We start from the raw sequence: 21428 nt of genomic DNA on the forward strand, positions 1-21428 counted from the left end.
CCAGCAGAGTATGATGTGGTTACATTCTTGAATATCATTACATAACATACATTTCAGTATAAATCATATCAATATTCACAAATGACAGAATTATTTACAAAATTCTAAATAGCTGGGCTGACAGTGTGACAAGCTCATTCTACTTACTACAGAAAGAACATTTAGTAAGGCCAACCCCCTTAGTTTCTTAACCTTGAATTATCATCTGTTCCTCCTTTCTCCCTTTGCACACTACAAAAAAAAAAAAAAACTTTATTCAGCTGTGTTTACAGTATTTGTGTTTCTTTCTCCTACTCTATTATTTCATCTTGCTTTTTTGGCTACTTGTTCTCTAGTGTTCAATTGCATCTTTTCTAGTGTACTTATTACTGCTTGTTTTTAGCCTGTTTAAATTGTGTTATTGTTAGCTTCTTAGTTTTGGTTTAAGCATTTGGGCTGTAGGCCTACCCCTTAGCTCTCCCTGGCCTCTCTTCCTCAGATTCTGACAAATATGGATGGACAATTTCCTATGGTTTCTCCTCCCAGTCTGGTTGATATGGGCATCCTGAGACAGTGTAGCAACTGCTTCATGTACGCAGACAAACATCTACTATAATCACCTAGGAACACAATCTGTGAGAGATGTAATTACATTAAGAAGCTAGAGTCTATACTCTGTCCCTCACAAGTTAGTATATCTGGCACTTAGGAGGTTATCAACACAATCACTACACCTCAAACATCACCCATAACTACACAACACACACCCACATATGTGGAGGTTCTCAACAAAGAAGCAAAAAACAATTGCAGGACAAACCACAACTGGTAAAAAATTTAATCCACAGCAAGAAAGAACAATCAGGAACCAGTTTTTTCTTCTTTATCAAAGATTTATTCGAATCTCCAAGGATGCACAGCAAAAATAAAACAAGCGCTTTCGCCCGGGCACTCCCAGGCTTTATCAAGATTTATTTATTATTTTATTTTATTTTACATTTGTTAACCGGGCTAGTCTGGCTGGATACATGTCCATTTTCAGCAGAGGCCCGAGGAGAAAAGCTCCATTAACATACTAGTAACTTACAATAAAAAGAACAAACAATCAAATAACAAAAATCAAACCAAAGACCAAACAAGCAAATTATATAAACATAAAAGCAAATAAAGGAACAATTATTATGTAGTTTAGTAAAATGCTGAGGGATTATAACAGGAAAATAAAAACGGAGAGGCAACCTTCTTTTGAATGATTGCTAGAGTAAGACTGCTAGTAAATGCAGAAGATTGGAAATAAACTGACATATGGAGAGTCAAATAAAAATTACACTATTTACAATTTAGAATAGAATAAGTTGTGCCAGGGCACTAGTATAAGGAAGGAGATAAACATAGAAGAGATCTGTAGAAAGGTAGAACAAGAAAAGATGACAAGATGCAGTGATATAGCATATAGATGGAGGAAGTAGGAAGTGTAAGGAAAAAAGAGAAAAAGAAATTCTGCAAGTGGGTCAGTAGAGGCATAATTAAGGGTAGAGAAACAACCAGTAGAAATGAAAGGGGGGGACTGGAAAGAGGTGAAATCATTGCTGAGCTCAGTCAGGATTAGAGCATGGGCATAGCCAGTGGGTTTGTAAATGGTTTCTTATTTGTTTTTTGAAAAGGTGAGGTGAGCTTAGGGTGGTCAGGTCTATGGGAAGTTTATTCCAATATGATCCTACAGTATTGGCAAATAAGGAGTCACCTGCTTTATTGTGGGATTTGAGAGTAGTTACTAGAAGCTTCCTGGCTGAGCGAAGGGAAGTAAGATTTTTATATGGGGTGATGAGGTTATTAAGTATGGGTGTATTGGAGGGGTAATGTAGAATTTTATAAGTTATGACTAATTGATGTAAAAGTATTATGTTCTGAAGTTCTAGCCAATTAAGTTGTTTTAGATTGAGACAGTGATGAGTACGGAATGGGGAACCTGTGGCAAACCTGGCAATACTATGGTACGCTGTGTTGAGTTTTTGAAGGTTAGCTTTAGAAAGGTTGATAAATGATGGAGAGGCATACGATAGTGTGGAGATGAGGTGAGTTTGGGCAAGAGACACTTGGGTAGTAGCAGTAAGAAAGGGCTTTAGTCTATAGAGGGCACCTATTTTTTTATTAACAGTCTTGATGGTCAGATCAATGTGGCAGTCAAAGCTTAGCTGATTGTCTATAGTAATGCCCAGTAGTTTAGTGGAACTGTCAGGTGTAATGATAGTGCCATTACAGGACACAATGGAAAATGAGATTGGGGCAGATTTAAGGGTGGGGGTGAAGAGTAGTAATTTGTTTTTTTTGGGATTAAGGAGGAGACAGATATGTTGGAACCATTTTTCTGCTGCTGTAAAGACATTTTGGGTGGAGGAGTGGAGTTTTTCTGGAGATAAAGCAGAACAGATGAGAGTAGAATCATCAGCATATTGTATACAAGTGGATGTTGGGAGTGAAGTAGGCAGGTTATTTATGAATATGGAGAAAAGGAGGGGGCCTAAGATGGAGCCTTGTGGGACACCGATAGTGACAGGGAGCTGAGAGGATAGATGGCTGTCCCAGAGGACTGCTTGTTTTCTATCTTTCAAGTAAGAGTCAAACCACTGTAGTGCTAACAAATCAAGTGAGAGGGATTTTAAAGTATCTAGGAGAAGTTGATGGTTCACCATGTCGAAAGCTTTTGAGAGGTCAAGGAATAGTGCAGAGGAGTAAAGGTTGTTATTGCGGTTTTTGTTGATCACGTCTGTGAAGGAGAGAAGGGCAGTGGAAGTACTGTGGTGGGGCCTAAAACCATGTTGTGAGTCTACGAGTAGGTTATTTTGCAAGAGATGATATAAGAGTTGATGGTGAATGCAACATTCCATAATTTTAGATAGTGGAGATAGAAGGGCTATTGGCCGGAAATTAGAAAGTTCGTTGGAGTTACCTCCTTTGTGGAGGGGAATGATATGGGAGATTTTCCAGCAGGATGGGATAGTGGATTCAGTTATAGTTCTGTTAATTAATATGGAGACTGGGTAAGCTAGTTCAGTTGCAGCTAGTTGAAGATATTCAGCTGGTAGTTTGTCGGCTGAAGGGGTGCAAGGTTTAAGTTTAGAGAGTAACTTACGTATGTAGGTTGTGGAGACTGTATTAAATTTTAGTGTAGGGGTGCTGTTTAGAGGAGAGGTTATTTGAAGGGAAGGGGGGGAGTCATGGTGTTTGCTAGAGAGGTGACTGTTTCAGAGAAGAAGTTGTTGAAGGTGTTGGCTATTATATTGGGTTGGGTCTGAGCTAGGCTAGCTGGTGTAGGTGTTTTGGTGTTCCCTGGATGGAGCAGTTTATTGATTCCTGACCAGAAATGTTTGGGGTTTTGATTTCTGTGTTGTTGATACTGAAGGTAGTAATTCTTTTTATCCAGGTAGGTGAGTTTCTTAGTTGTATTTCTCAGGTGTAAGATACTAAATCAAACAACTCTTCAGTCTTTTATACAGCTTAATTAGTCAATTGATTAATTAGAAATCCTTATTTTATTTAATTTAAAATACTGATTTGCTTAAAGCTATAACAGTTATTAAAATACACAAAAAATAAACTATGTTATCACAGAACATCTTCGCTTAGCTTCAGTGTGTATGTTTATCATTTTCAAATCGTTTTATATATAAATAATAATTTAAACATATATAAATGTGTATATAAAGAATTTTATCCTATTTGTCCATACAACTCAAAGTTGCATAAATAAATAAGCAAATACATATGTGAATGAATACATTTTCAAGGAAACTTTTGAGGTACTGTGCAAGATCTGACTTAAAAACTAAGCAAAACTCAGTCATAAAATTCTATAGTAGAAGTTTGTATACCTTTCAACAACAAAATTATTGCTAATCCAAAAATAAATAAAATAAATAAATAAGTAAATAGATAAATAAATAAATACTCATATTTGTCAAAAATATGCAAATACATAAATATATTATTACATAACTTACTGTTCCATAATATACAATATTTTAACTATAAACCAGATATATTTATAAATAGTTAATAAATATTATTATGTATATTAATAAAAATGTTAACATATAATATATTATACATAAAATCTATTATGCCAGTACTATTAAATAGTTTGTCTGTTTTGTTCTTTATACTGGAAGAAGTGAAAATTGATTTTTAAAACTGATTTTTTAAAATTTATTTTTTTTAATTAATTTCTTATACATATTTTATGTGTTATAATTTTGCTCTTCTCAGTTTAAGAATACTGCTGATGCTCAAACATTCGTTTAACCCTGGTGTTCTTGACGAATTCAATTTTATTTGCCATAGTAATTCTCTATATTCTAGGGATGTTTCCCAATCACCCCCTCTGATATTGCCTTTAACTTGTTCCAATACCAGGAATTTTAAAGACATTTCTTTACAATATAATGAATGTTTGTAAAAAGCATTTGTTTCTTTTTTGTTTTTAATTTCGTATAGGTGCTCATAGACCCTCCTCTTCAGTGCTCTTTCTGTTTTTCCCACATAAAAGCCTAAACAGTGTTGACAAAACCCTAAATATACTATGCCCTTAGTGTTACAATTGAAATGGCCTATAGGAAATAAACCAATTTTCCTAGATTTTAAAAATAATCCTGTGTTATTAATCATATAAGGGCATTGCTTACAAGAATTACATTTGTAAGTACCTCTCATTAATTGGTTATTATAGATGTTAGATGACATCTCTCTTTCAAATAATTCTTTGAGGTTATTATTTCTCCTTCTAATAAAATTTGGCATAGTTGGAATCATTTTGTTAATCTCTGTGTTGTTGGATAAAATAGGCCAATATTTAGTTACAATGGATTCTATGTCAACGCTGTTGCTGTTAAAAGTGTACAAAAAGGCTTGGTTTTTATTGTTGTTATTATTCCTCATAATTTCTTTGTTTTCCATCCTGTCTGTTAATTCTTTACCAAGCAATGGTGAATATTGGTTATTTCTCTTAAACCGAACTTCGGTGACCACTGTGTTGATTAAATTGAGAGGGTAACCTTTCTCAAGGAATAGTGTTTTTAGATATTCAACCTCTTCTTGAAATAAGTTATCAGTACTACAAATTCTCGATGCTCTAATCAACTGGCCTTTTATAATACTCTTTTTTTGAAAAAAAGGATGACCACTATCAAAATGTAAAAACATGTTCGAATATGTACTTTTTCTATAGATATTGGACTCAAAACAGTTTGATGCCATGTTTTTCACCAAATTGATGTCTAAATAATGTAAATGGTGGGGATTTATTTCATATGTGAATTTTAAAAAGTTTGTGGAAGAGTTTATATAGTTCATGAAACTTTCAAATTCATTAAAACTGCCTTTCCATAGAATACAGATATCGTCTAAAAACCTCTTGTAATGGACAATGTACTGAGCCCATTTTGATGGAAAAATGAATTCAATTTCCCAATGATGTAGCACAATATTCGCATATGCCGAAGCACATGGTGTTCCCATGGCAACACCCTTGTTTTGTTTGTATAGTTCCCCATTGAAAATTATGAAGTTATTATTCAGAATAGTATCCATGAATTCCACTAATAAGTTTATGGTGTTGCCACTGAAATTAGTAAGTTTCGAAAGCATAATACCAAACCATTTAAGCCCTGTTATATGTGGAATACTGGGGAACAAGTCCATGATGTCGATAGTAATCATAAATTGTGTTTCAAAAAAAAATTATTTTTTTATTCCACTTAAAAATTCCCATGAATCTTTACACAAACATTTTATTGATGTAACACAATTTTTAGTTAAAATGTCTATATATTTACCTAAGGGTTCTGTTATGCCCTTTGCTCCTGCTACAATGGGCCTAAATTTTAAAGGTTGAAGCCCCTTATGAACTTTTGGTATGCCAAATATAATGGGCGTTAATGGTTTTTGTACCAAAAGAAAATTAAACAATTGTTCATTGATTGCCCCTTGCAAAAGATAATCTTCCAAACTATATTTAATTTTGGCATAGGCTATATTTCATTCATTAACTGAAACTTGAGTATATTGTTCTGTATCATGTAACAAATTGTAAATATAAGCTTCATATTCTTGCTTGTACATAAGTACAATCCCCCCTCCCTTGCCAGTTTTCATTACTCTTATGTTCTCTCTTTTGAGAGATGCAATCAATTTATTTAGTTCTTCAGGAAAAGTTTTGACTTCATTGTTTTTCTTGTCAAGGTTTCTAAACTCATTTTCCACAAGTTCTTCATAAATTTTCAAAGCCGGGTGGAGGGGTGGATTGAAGGTACTAGTTCTCTGAAACAGGTCTCTTTTGTGTTGTTCAGCACCAAAATGAATGCTTAAGTTAAGTTGTCGCATAAATAACTTTAAGTCTATAATAGTTTTAGTAATGTTAATGGAAGAATTAGGTACAAAGTGTAAACCTTTAGTAAATAGAGTAAAAAATGTTTCATTAACTTCCACTTCTGTAAAATTGTAAATAACAAAATTATCTTGTTTAATTATTTTACATGAATCTGGATGGATGTCTTGTTGACAAACTTCTTTTTCCTCTCTAACAAGGGAATTTACCATTACTGTCTCCTGAATCTGTTCCACACCTGAGCTGATTGATTTGCTTCCCGATTCATTTGTCTTCCTTGGGCATATTGAAAAACCTGTTTGTTCGGTTGGTTACCCTTCTGAGCTAATCTTTCGCTCCTTCTTGGGGCTTCTACAAAGTTATTAGCCTCATTGTCATCACCCTCCATATTGTTCTCACTACTGATTTATTTACTAACACAAAGGCTCATCACTACTGACATATTTACTAACACAAAGGTGCTCACTACTGCTTTACTTGCTAACACAAAGGTTCATCACTACTGATGTATTTACTAACACAAAGGTTCTCACTAGTGACTTATTTACTAACGCAAAGGTTCATCAGTACTTATGTATTTAGTAAGACAAAGGTTCATCATTACTGACATATTTACTAACAAAAATTTCACACTACTGACATATTTACTAACACAAAGGTTGTCATTACTGACATGCTTGCTAACACAAAGGTTCTCAATAATGATACATTTACCAACACAAAGTTTCATCACTATTTAAGCATTTACTAATACAAAGGTTCATCACTACTGATGAATTTACTAACACAAAGGTTCTCACTACTGATTTATTTACTAACATAAAGTTTCTCACTACTGATGTATTTACCAAAACAAAGGTTCATCACTACTGATATAGTTAATAACACAAAGGTTCTTACTACTGATGTATTTATTTACACAAAGGTTCATCACCACTGATGTATTTATTAACAGAAAGGTTCTCACTACTGTTGTATATACTCACACAAAGATTCATCACTACTTTTGTATTTAATAAGACAAAGGTTCATCACTACTGACATATTTACTAACACGAATGTTCTCACTACTGACGTATTTGCTAACACAAAGGGTCTCACTTTTGTTGTATTTACTAATACAAGGGTTCATCACTACTGACATATTAATTAACAGAAAGCTTCTCACTACTGATGTTTTTACTATCACAAATGTTTGTCACTACTGACGTATTTACTTACCAAATGTTCTCACTACTGACTTATTTACTAACACAAGGGTTCATCACTACTGACATTTTTATAAACACAGAGGTTCTTACTACTGATGTATTTACTAACACAAAGCGTCTCACTTGGGATGTATTTACTAACACAAAGGTTTATCACTACTGTAGTATTTACTAACAAAAAGGTTCTCACTATGGACGTTTTTACTAACACAAAGGTTCCTCTCTACTGACATAATTACTAATACAAAGGTTCTCACTAATGATGTAGTTACTACCACAAAGGTTCATCACTAATGATGTATTTGCTAACACAAAGGTTCATCACTACTGACATATTTACTAGCACAAAAATTTTCACAACTGATGTATTCACTAACACAAAGGTTCATCACTAATGATGTATTTGCTAACAGAAAGGTTCATTACTACTGGCGTATTTACTAACACAAGGGTTCTCACTGCTAATGTATTTACTAACACAATGGTTCTCACTACTGACGTACTTCCTATCACAAAGGTTCATCACTGCTGATGTATTTACTAACACAATGGTTCATCACTACTTATGTATTTTCTAACACAAAGCTTCATCCCTATTATGTATTTAGAAACACAAAGGTTTTCACTACTGACTTATTTACTAACACAAAGGTTCATCACTACTTATGTATTTACTAACACAAAGGTTCATTACAACTGACATATTTACTAACACAAATTTCTCACTACAGACATTTTTACTAAGACAAAGGTAGTTCAGTACTCACATATTTGCTACCACAAAGGTTCTCACTCCTGATGTATTTACTAACACAAAGGTTTTCATTACTGACATACTTACCAACACACAGGTTCATCACTATTGATTTATTTAATATTACAAAGGTTCTCACTACTGATGTATTTACTAACACAAAGGTTCAAACTACTGAAATATTTAATAACACAAAGTATCTCTTCTGAAAGATTTGCTAACACAAAGGTTCTCACTACTGATGTATTTACTAACACAAGGGTTCTCATTACTGACATATTTACTAACCAAAAGTTCTCACTACTGACGTAATTACTAAAACAAAGGTTCATCACTGCTTATGTATTTACTAACACAAAGGTTCTCACTACTGGTGTATTTACTAAAACAAAGGTTCTTACTACTGACGTATTTTCTAACACAAAGCTACATCACTGTTGACATACTTACTAACACAAAGCTTCTCATGGCTGATGTATTTACTAACACAAAGGGTCTAATTACTGATGTATTTACTAACCCAAAGGTTCTTACTACTGATGCATTTATTAACACAAAGGTTCTTACTACTAATATTTTTACTAATACAAAGGTTCGTCAGTACTGATGTATTTACTAACACAAAGGTTCATCACTACTGACATATTTACAAACAAAAATGTTCTCACTACTGATAGATTTACTAACACAAGGGTTCATTACTACTGACATATTTACTAACACAAAGGGTCTCACTACTAATGTATTTATTAACACAAAGGATCATCACTACTGATGTATTTACTAACACAAAGGTTCATCACTACTGATGGATTTACTAACACAAGGGTTCATTACTACTGACATATTTACTAACACAAAGGTTCATCACTACTGATGCATTTACTAACACAAAGGTTCATCGCTACTTATGAATTTACTAATACAAAGGTTCATCACTAGTGACATATTTATTAACAGAAAGGTTCTCACTACTGGTTTATTTACTAACACAAAGGCTCATCACTACTGACATATTTACTATCACAAAGGTTCTCACTACTGCTTTACTTGCTAACACAAAGGTTCATCACTACTGATGTATTTACTAACACAAAGGTTCTCACTAGTGACTTATTTACTAACGCAAAGGTTCATCAGTACTTATGTATTTAGTAAGACAAAGGTTCATCATTACTGACATATTTACTAACAAAAATTTCACACTACTGACATATTTACTAACACAAAGGTTGTCATTACTGACATGCTTGCTAACACAAAGGTTCTCAATAATGATACATTTACCAACGCAAAGTTTCATCACTATTTAAGCATTTACTAACACAAAGGTTCTCACTACTCACGTATTTATTGACACAAAGGTTCATCCCTACTGAAATATTTAATAACACAAAGGCTCTCTTCTGAAAGATTTGCTAACACAAAGGTTCTCACTACTGATGTATTTACTAACACAAGGATTCTCATTACTGACATATTTACTAACCCAAAGTTCTCACTACTGATGCATTTACTAACACACAGGTTCATCACTACTTGTGTATTTACTAACAAAAAGGTTCATCAATACTTACATATTTACTAACACAAAGGTTATCACTGCTGGTGTATTTACTAAGACAACTAACACAAAGGTACATCACTGTTGACATACTTACTAACCCAAAGGTTCTCACTACTGATGTATTTACTAACACAAAGAGTGTAACTACTGATGTATTTACTAACACAAATGTTCATCACTACTGACATATTTAATAAAACAAAAGTTCTCACTACTGATGTATTTACTAACACAAAGGTTCATCACTACTGATGTATTTACTAACACAAAGGTTCATCACTACTGACATATTTACTAACAAATTTCTTACTACTGACATATTTACTAAAAAAGGTTCTCACTACTGATGTATTTACTAACAAAAAGGTTCTCAATACTGTCTTATTTACTAATACAAAGGTTCATCACTACTTATGTATTTACTGACACAAAGGTTCATCACTACTGACATATTTACTAACACAAAGGTTCTCAATACTGATGTGTTTACTAACACAAAAGTATTCAGTACTGACTTATTTACTAATAAAAAGGTTCATCACTACTTATGTATTTGCTAACACAAAGGTTCATCACTACTGACATATTTACTGACACAAAGGTTCTCACTATTGACATATTTACTAACACAATTTTCTCACTACTGACATATTTACTAATACAAAGGTTGTTCAGTACTGACATATTTGCTACCACAAAGGTCCTCACTCCTGATGCATTTGCTAACATAAAGGTTCTCATTACTGACATAATTATCAACACAAAGGTTCATCACTATTGATGTATTTACTATCACATAGTTTCTCACTACTGATGCATTTACTAACACAAAGGTTCATCATTACTGATGTATTTACTAACACAAAGGGTCTCTCTACTGACAGATTTGCTAACACAAAGGTTCTCACCACTGATGTATTTACTAAAACAATGGTTCTCATTACTGACATATTTACTAACACAAAGGTTCTCACTGCTGATGTATTTACTATTACAAAGGTTCTCACTACGGGTGTATTTACTAACACAATGATTCATCACTACTGACATATTTACTAACTCAAAGTTTCTCACTACTGATGTATTTACTAACACAAAGGTTTAGCACTACTGAAAAATTTACTAACACAAAGGTTCGCACTACTGGTGTATTTACTAACACAAAGTTTCATCACTACTGACATATTTACTAACACAAAGGCTTTCACTACTGATGAATTTAGTAACACAAAGGTTCTCACTGCTGACGTATTTACTAACACAAAGGTTCTCACTACTGATGTACTTACTAACACAAAGATTCTCACTACTGATTTATTTATTAACACAAAGGTTCATTACTACTGACATATTTATCTTACACAACGGTTCTCAATACGGACGTATTTACTAACACAAAGGTTCATCACTACTGACATATTTACTAACACAAAGGTTTTCACTACTGATGAATTTAGTAACACAAAGGTTCTCACTGCTGACGTATTTACTAACACCAAGGTTCTCAATACTGATGTATTTACTAAAAGAAAGGTTTTCACTACTGATGTATTTACTAACACAAAGGTCCATCACTACTGATATATTTACTAACCCAAGGGTTCTCACTAGTGATGTATTTACTAACAGAATGGTTCTCACTACTGATGTATTTACTTACACAAAGGTACTCACTAGTGAAGTACTTACTAACACAAAGGTTCATCACTACTTATGTATTTCTTAACACAAAGGTTTATCACTACTGACATATTTACTAACACAAATTTCTCAGTACTGACGTATTTGCTAATACAAAGGTCGTTCAGTACTGACATATTTGCTACCACAAAGGTTCTCAGTCCTGATGCATTTACTAACATAAAGGTTCTCATTATTGACATACTTACCAACACAAAGCTTTATCACTAGTGATGAATTTAGTATTAGAAAGGTTCTCACAACTGATGTATTTACTAACACAAAGGTTCATCACTACTGGCATATTTACTAACACAGAGGCTCTTTCTACTGACAGATTTGCTATCACAAATGTTCATCACTACTGATTTATTTACTAACACAAAGGTTCTCACTACTGCAGTATTTACTAACACAAAGGTTCATCACTACTGACATATTTACTAACACAAATTTCTCTCTACTGACATATTAACTAACACAAATTTTTCACTACTGACATATTTACTAACACAAAGGTTCTCACTACTGATGTATTTACTAACACAAATGTTCTCAATACTGACTTATTTACTAATAAAAAGGTTCATCACTACTTATGTATTTGCTAACAGAGGGGTTCATCACTGCTGCCATATTTACTGACACAAAGGTTCTCACTATTGACATATTTACTAACACAATTTTCCCACTATTGACGTATTTACTAACACAAAGGTTGTTCAGTACTGACATATTTGCTACCAGAAAGGTTCTCACTACTGATGTATTTTCTAGCACAAAGGTTCTCACTACTGATGAATTTACTAACACAAAGCTTCATCATTACTGATGGATTTACGAACACAAAAGTTCATCACTACTCATATATTTACTAACATAAAGGGTCTCACTACTAATGTATTTACTAACACAAAGGATCATCACTACTGACATAATTACTAACACAAAGGTTCTCACTACTGATGCATTTACTAACACAAAGGCTCATCACTAATGACGTATTTACTAACAACAAAGGTTCATCACTACTGAAAAATTTACTAAAACAAGGGTTCTCTCTACTGATGTATTTTCTAACACAATGGTTCTCACTACTGACGTATTTTCTAACACATAGGTTCTCACTAGTGACTTATTTACTAACACAAAGTTCATCACTACTTATGTATTTACTAACACAAAGGTTCATCATTACTGACATATTTACTAACACAAATTTTTCACTACTGATGTTTTACTAACACAAAAGTTGTCATTACTGACATGCTTACTAACACAAAGGTTCTCACTACTGTCATATTTACCAAGACAAAGGTTCATAACTATTTATGCATTTACTAAAACAAAGGTTCTCACCACCATGTATATACTAACACAAAGGTTCATCACTACTGAAATATTTAATAACACAAAGGCTTTCTACTGAAAGATTTGCTAACACAAAGGTTCTCACTACTGATGTATTTACTAACACAAGGGTTCTCATTACTGACATGTTTACTAACCCAAAGTTCTCACTACTGATGCATTTACTAACACACAGGTTCATCACTACTTGTGTATTTACTAACAAAAAGGTTCATCACTACTTACATATTTACTAACACAAAGGTTCTCACTACTGGTGTATTTACTAACACAAAGGTTCTCACTACTGACGTATTTTCTAACACAAAGGTACATCACTGTTGACATACTTACCAACACAAAGGTTCTTACTACTGACATATTTAATAACACAAAGGGTATAACTACTGATGTATTTACTAACCCAAAGGTTCCCACTACTCGTGTATTTGCTAACACAAAGGTTGTCACTACCTATGTATTTACTGATACAAAGGTTCATCACTACTGATGTATTTACTAACACAAAGGTTCATCACTAGTGACATATTTACTAACAAAAAGGTTCTCACTACTGATGTATTTACTAACACAAAGGTTGTCACTACTTATGTATTTACTAATACAAAGGTTCATCCCTACTGATGTATTTACTAACACAAAGGTTCATCACTACCTACATATTTACTAACACAAAGGGTCTCACTACTAATGTATTTACTAACACAAAGGATTATCACTACTGATGTATTTACTAACACAAAGGTTCATCACTACTGATGTACTTACTAATACAAAGGTTCATCACTGCTGACATATTTACTAACACAAAGGTTCTCACTACTAATGAATTTACTAACACAAAGGCTCATCACTACTGACGTATTAACTAACACAAAGGTTCTCACTACTGATGTATTTACTAACACAAAGGTTCTCACTACTGATTTATTTACTAACATAATGGTTCTCACTACTGATGTATTTACCAAAACAAAGGTTCATCACTACTGATATAGTTAATAACACAAAGGTTCTTACTACAGACGTATTTACTTACATAAAGGTTCATCTCTACTGATGTATTTATTAACAGAAAGGTTCTCACTACTGACGTATTTACTTTCACAAAACCTCATCACTACTTTTGTATTTAATAAGACAAAGGTTCATCACTACTGACATATTTACTAACACGAATGTTCTCACTACTGATGTGTTTACTAACACAAAGGGTCTCACTTTTGTTGTATTTACTAATACAAGGGTTCATCACTACTGATGTATTAATTAACAGAAAGCTTCTCACTACTGACGTTTTTACTATCACAAATGATTGTCACTACTGACGTATTTACTTACCAAAGGTTCTCACTACTGACATATTTACTAACACAAGGGTTCATCACTACTGACATTTTTACCAACACAGAGGTTCTTACTACTGACATATTTACTAACACAAAGCGTCTCACTTGTGATGTATTTACTAACACAAAGGTTCATCACTACTGAAGTATTTACTAACAAAAAGGTTCTCACTACTGATGTTTTTACTAACACAAAGGTTCCTCTCTACTGACATAACTGCTAACACAAAGGTTCTCACTAATGATGTATTTACTAACACAAAGGTTCATCACTAATGATGCATTTGCTAACACAAAGGTTCATCACTACTGACATATTTACTAGCACAAAAATTTTCACAACTGATGTATTCACTAACACAAAGGTTCATCACTAATGATGTATTTGCTAACAGAAAGGTTCATCACTACTGACATATTTACTAACACAAGGGTTCTCACTGCTAATGTATTTACTAACATAATGGTTCTCACTACTGACGTATTTCCTAACACAAAGGTTCATCACTGCTGATTTACTATCACAAAGGTTCATCACTACTTATGTATTTTATAACACAAAGCTTCATCCCTATTATGTATTTACTAACACAATGGTTTTCACTACTGACTTATTTACTAACATAAAGGTTCATCACTACTTATGTATTTACTAACACAAAGGTTCATTACAACTGACATATTTACTAACACAAATTTCTCACTACAGACATTTTTACTAAGACAAAGGTAGTTCAGTACTGACATATTTGCTACCACAAAGGTTCTCACTCCTGATGTATTTACTAACACAAAGGTTTTCATTACTGACATACTTACCAACACAAAGGTTCATCACTACTGATTTATTTAATATTACAAAGGTTCTCACTACTGATGTATTTACTAACACAAAGGTTCAAGCCATTGAAATATTTAATAACACAAAGGATCTCTTCTGAAAGATTTGCTAACACAAAGGTTCTCATGACTGGTGTATTTGCTAAAACAAAGGTTCTCACTACTGATGTATTTTCTAACACAAAGCTACATCACTGTTGACATACTTAGTAACACAAAGCTTCTCACGGCTGACATATTTACTAACACAAAGGGTCTAATTACTGATGTATTTACTAACTCAAAGGTTCACACTACTGATGCATTTACTAACACAAAGGTTCTTACTACTAATATTTTTACTAATACAAAGGTTCATCACTACTGATGTATTTACTAACACAAAGGTTTATCACTACTGACATATTTACTAACAAAAAGGTTCATCACTACTGATGGATTTACTAACACAAGGGTTCATTACTACTGACGTATTTACTAACACAAAGGGTCTCACTTCTAATGTATTTACTAGCACAAAGGATCATCACTACAGATGTTTTTACTAACACAAAGGTTCATCACTACTGATGGATTTACTAACACAAGGGTTCATTACTACTGACATATTAACTAACACAAAGGGTCACACTACTAATGTATTTACTAACACAAAGGATCATCACTACTGATGTATTTACTAACACAAAGGTTCATCGCTACCTATGTATTTACTAATACAAAGGTTCATCACTACTGACATATTTACTAACACAAAGGTTCTCACGACTGATTTATTTACTAACACAAAGGCTCATCACTACTGACATATTTACTAGCACAAAAGTTCTCAGTACTGATTTACTTGCTAACACAAAGGTTCATCACTACTGATGTATTTACTAACACAAAGGTTCATCACTACAGAAAAATTTACTAAAACAAGGGTTCTCTCTACTGATGTATTTACTAACACAATGGTTCTCACTACTGACGTATTTACTAACACAAAGGTTCTCACTAGTGACTTATTTACTAACACAAATGTTCATCAGTACTTATGTATTTAGTAACACAAAGGTTCATCATTACTGACATATTTACTAATAAAAATTTCACACTACTGACATATTTACTAACACAAAGGTTGTAATTACTGACATGCTTACTAACACAAAGGTTCTCAATAATGATACATTTACCAACACAAAGTTTCATCACTATTTAAGCATTTACTAAGACAAAGGTTCTCACTACCCACATATTTATTGACACAAAGGTTCATCACTACTGAAATATTTAATAACACAAAGGCTCTCTTCTGAAAGATTTGCTAACACAAAGGTTCTCACTACTGATGTATTTACTAACACAAGGGTTCTCATTACTGACATATTTACTAACCCAAAGTTCACACTACTGACGTATTTACTAACACAAAGGTTCATCAATACTTATGTATTTGCTAACAAAAAGGTTCATCAATACTTACATATTTACTAACATAAAGGTTATCACTGCTGGTGTATTTACTAAGACAACTAACACAAAGGTACATCACTGTTGACATACTTACTAACCTAAAGGTTCTCACTGCTGATGTATTTACTAACACAAAGAGTCTAACTACTGATGTATTTACTAACGCAAAGGTTCATCACTACTGACATATTTAATAAAACAAAGGTTCTCACTACTGATGTGTTTACTAACACAAAGTTTCATCACTACTGACATATTTACTAACAAATTTCTCACTACTGACATATTTACTAAAACAAAGGTTCTCACTACTGATGTATTTACTAACAAAAAGGTTCTCAATACTGTCTTATTTACTAATACAAAGGTTCATCACTACTTATGTATTTACTGACACAAAGGTTCTTCACTACTGACATATTTACTGACACAAAGGTTCTCACTACTGACATATTTACTAACACAATTTTCTCCCTACTGATGTATTTGCTAATACAAAGGTCGTTCAGTACTGGCATATTTGCAACCACAAAGGTTGTCACTCCTGATGTATTTACTAACTCAAAGGTTCTCATTACTCACATAATTACCAACACAAAGGTTCATCACTATTGATGTATTTACTATCACATAGTTTCTCACTACTGATGTATTTACTAACACAAAGGTTCATCACTACTGACATATATACTAACACAAAGGGTCTCTCTACTGACAGATTTGCTAACACAAAGGTTCTCACCACTGATGTGTTTACTAAAACAATGGTTCTCATTACTGACATATTTACTAACACAAAGGTTCTCACTACTGATGTATTTTCTAACACAAAGTGTCATCAGTACTGATGTATTTGCTAACACAAAGGTTATCACTATTGATGTATTTACTAACACAAAGGTCCTCAGTACTGGTGTATTTGCTAACATAAAGGTTCATTACTACTGACATAGTTACTAACTCAGAGGTTCTCACTACTGATGTATTTACTAACACAAAGGTTCTCACTACTCGTGTATTTACTAACACAAAGATTGATCACTACTGACATATTTAGTAACACAAAGGATCTCACTACTGATGTATTTACTAACACAAAGGTTTTCACTACTGATGAACTTAGTAACACAAAGGTTCTCACTGCTGATATATTTACTAACACAAAGGTTTTCAGAATGATGTATTTACTTACCCAAAGGATCATCACTACTGATGTATTTACTAATACAAGGGTTCTCACTAGTGACTTATTTACTAACACAAAGGTTCATCACTACTTATGTATTTACTAACACAAAGGTTCTCATTACTGACATGCTTACTAACACAACGTTTGTCACTACTGACATATTTACCAACACAAAGGTTCTTCACTATTTATGTATTTACTAACACAAATGTTCTCACTACTGACATATTTACTAACACAAAGGTTCAACACTACTGAAATATTTACTAACACAAAGGCTCTCTCTACTGAAAGATTTGCTAACACAAAGGTTCTCACTACTGTATTTACTAACACAAGGGTTCTCTTTACTGACATATTTACTAACCCAAAGTTCTCACTACTGACATATTTACTAACACAAAGGTTCATCACTACTTATGTATTTATAAGCAAAAGGTTTAGCACTACTTACATATTTACTAACACAAAGGTTCTCATTACTGACGTATTTTCTAACACAAAGGTACATCACTGTTGACATACTTACTAACACAAATGTTCTTACTACTGACGTATTTACTAACACAAAGGGTCTAACTACTGATGTATTTACTAACCCAAAGGTTCTCACTACTGATGTATTTACTAACACAAAGGTTGTCACTATTTATGTATTTACTAATACAAAGGTTCATCACTACTGACATATTTACTAACATAAAGGTTGTCACTAATGAGGTATTTTCTAGCACAAAGGTTCATCATTACTGACATATTTACTAACACAAAGGTTCTCACTACTGATGTATTTACTAACACAAGGGTTCTCCTTACTGACATACTTACTAACCCAAAGGTTCTCACTACTGATGTATTTACTAACACAAAGAGTCTAACTACTGATGTATTTACTAACACAAAGGTTCATCACTACTGACATATTTAATAAAACAAAGGTTCTCACTACTGATGTATTTACTAACACAAAGGTTCATCACTGCTGACATATTTACTAACAAATTTCTCACTACTGACATATTTACTAAAACAAAGGTTCTCACTACTGATGTATTTACTAACAAAAAGGTTCTCAATACTGTCTTATTTACTAATACAAAGGTCCATCACTACTTATGTATTTACTGACGCAAAGGTTCTCACTGCTGACGTATTTACTAACACAAAGGTTCTCACTACTGACATATTTACTAACACAATTTTCTCCCTACTGATGTATTTGCTAATACAAAGGTCGTTCAGTACTGGCATATTTGCAACCACAAAGGTTGTCACTCCTGATGTATTTACTAACTCAAAGGTTCTCATTACTCACATAATTACCAACACAAAGGTTCTCACTACTGATGTATTTTCTAACACAAAGGGTCATCAGTACTGATGTATTTGCTAACACAAAGGTTATCACTATTGATGTATTTACTAACACAAAGGTCCTCAGTACTGGTGTATTTACTAACATAAAGGTTCTCCACTACTGACATAGTTACTAATTACTAACATAAAGGTTCATCACTACTGACATAGTTACTAAGTCAGAGGTTCTCACTACTGATGTATTTACTAACACAAAGGTTCATATCTACTGAAATAATTATTAACACAAAGGTTCTCACTACTGGTGTATTTACTAACACAAAGATTGATCACTAATGACATATTTAGTAAAACAAAGGTTCTCACTGCTGATATATTTACTAACACAAAGGTTCTCACTAATGATGTATTTACTTACACAAAGGCTCATCACTACTGATGTATTTACTAACACAAGGGTTCTCACTAGTGACTTACTTACTAACACAAAGGTTCATCACTACTGACATATTTACCAACACAAAGGTTCTTCACTATTTATGTATTTACTAACACAAATGTTCTCACTACTGATGTATTTACTAACACAAAGGTTCAACACTACTGAAATATTTACTAACACAAAGGCTCTCTCTACTGAAAGATTTGCTAACACAAAGGATCTCACTACTTATGTATTTACTAACACAAAGGTTCTCATTACTGACATGCTTACTAACACAAAGTTTATCACTACTGACATATTTACCAACACAGACAACCCCCTCCTCCTCCCAACAAATTCCAACACATGTGAGAGATGCAACCATATAGCCAAACTGGAGGCTAAGCTCTCTCAACTCAGTACTGGCATAACCAGTCAGGAGGAGAAGGAAACCACACTCACTACAATTCCAGTCTCACATAGACCTACCACAACAGCAAACCAAACACATAATCACACAAAAACATACTCGGAGACTCTAAATAAAGATCTGCCGAAGCAGCAGAGACCTCCAAAGCAGACACCCAAGCAGCTGCTACCCTAAAACAAAACACGTGCAACACATATCTCACAAAGCCAGTGTGCCAAACAGTCACAGCCCTTAAGACTAAACAACACACCTGATACACTTGTAATAGGTGACTCTATCATCAGGCACACTGATGTCCCGCTCACCAGGCTGAACAAGGAGAGGGTCACGGAGAGCAGCCTGTCGGGTGCTAGGATCCGCCACATAACACAAGCACTCAGGTCACTCCAAGGCAAGTACAAATATGACTCAGTCATTGTCCATGCTGGTGTGAATGACCTGAGATGTACCTCCCTGGACTAAATGAAAAGAGACATAAAGGAGCTCTCTGAGCATGTAGCCCAGGCCGGTATGACCCTGACCTTGAGTAGCATCTTACCCTCACCAAGAATGATGCCACAATATGAAGACAAGATGATCAATTTCAACAATTGGCTTAAGTACTGGTGTCATTCAAAGGGGATCCAATGCCTGTCAGCTTGGGATGATATGCTCGACAAGCCACGATGCTTCTCTAGGGACAGCTTGCACCTGTCACCCCTGGGCTTTCGGATATTGGCAAAGGCTCTTGCTACCCCCATAGTGCCTTTTTTAGGCAAGGCTCAAAAGACAAACCCACCTCCATAGGTATCACAAGGGATAAGAAACTAAGAGTAATGCTACTTAATGCCAGAAGTCTAAACCTCAAGATGCACTCACTCGAAACTCTCCTTAGCATGGAGAACATCAATATCTGTGCAGTAACAGAAACCTGGTTCAGGGCTCCCGAGAGCACCCCAGAACTACCAGGTTATACCTCATACTATGCTTTTCGGCCCCAAAACTTGGACCGAACCACAAAAGGAGGGGGAGTATCGATATTCATCAAAGATACCCACACCTCCAGGTTGGTGGCAAAGCACGAAGCATCAGAGACTATCCATGTGCAACTAACAGTGGGTAAAATTGCCTTCCAGTTTATAGCCTGCTACAGACCACCCTCCCAAACCCAGGAACCCCACTCGGCCTTCCTGAGAACACTGGAAAATATGAAGGTCTCTACAAACACCATTATATTGGGCGACTTCAACTACCCAAACATAGACTGGGAGCATTACTCTAGCTCCAACACCCCTAGCCCAAAGGTTCCTAGAATTTATGAACTCAAATGCTATGGAACAACTTGTTACCACTCCCACAAGAGGGAAAACATACTGGACCTGATCATCACCAACATGGGGACTCTATGCTCCAGACCAGAAGTGTATCCCTCACTGGTAAGATCAGACCATAACCAATCTCACTGGATATTCACATCCCATTCCAAAAACTGAAA

The sequence above is a fragment of the Protopterus annectens genome, chromosome 10.part0 (assembly GCF_019279795.1).
Source record: "Protopterus annectens isolate FY-2018-M chromosome 10.part0, PAN1.0, whole genome shotgun sequence".
NCBI lineage: Eukaryota > Metazoa > Chordata > Ceratodontiformes > Protopteridae > Protopterus > Protopterus annectens.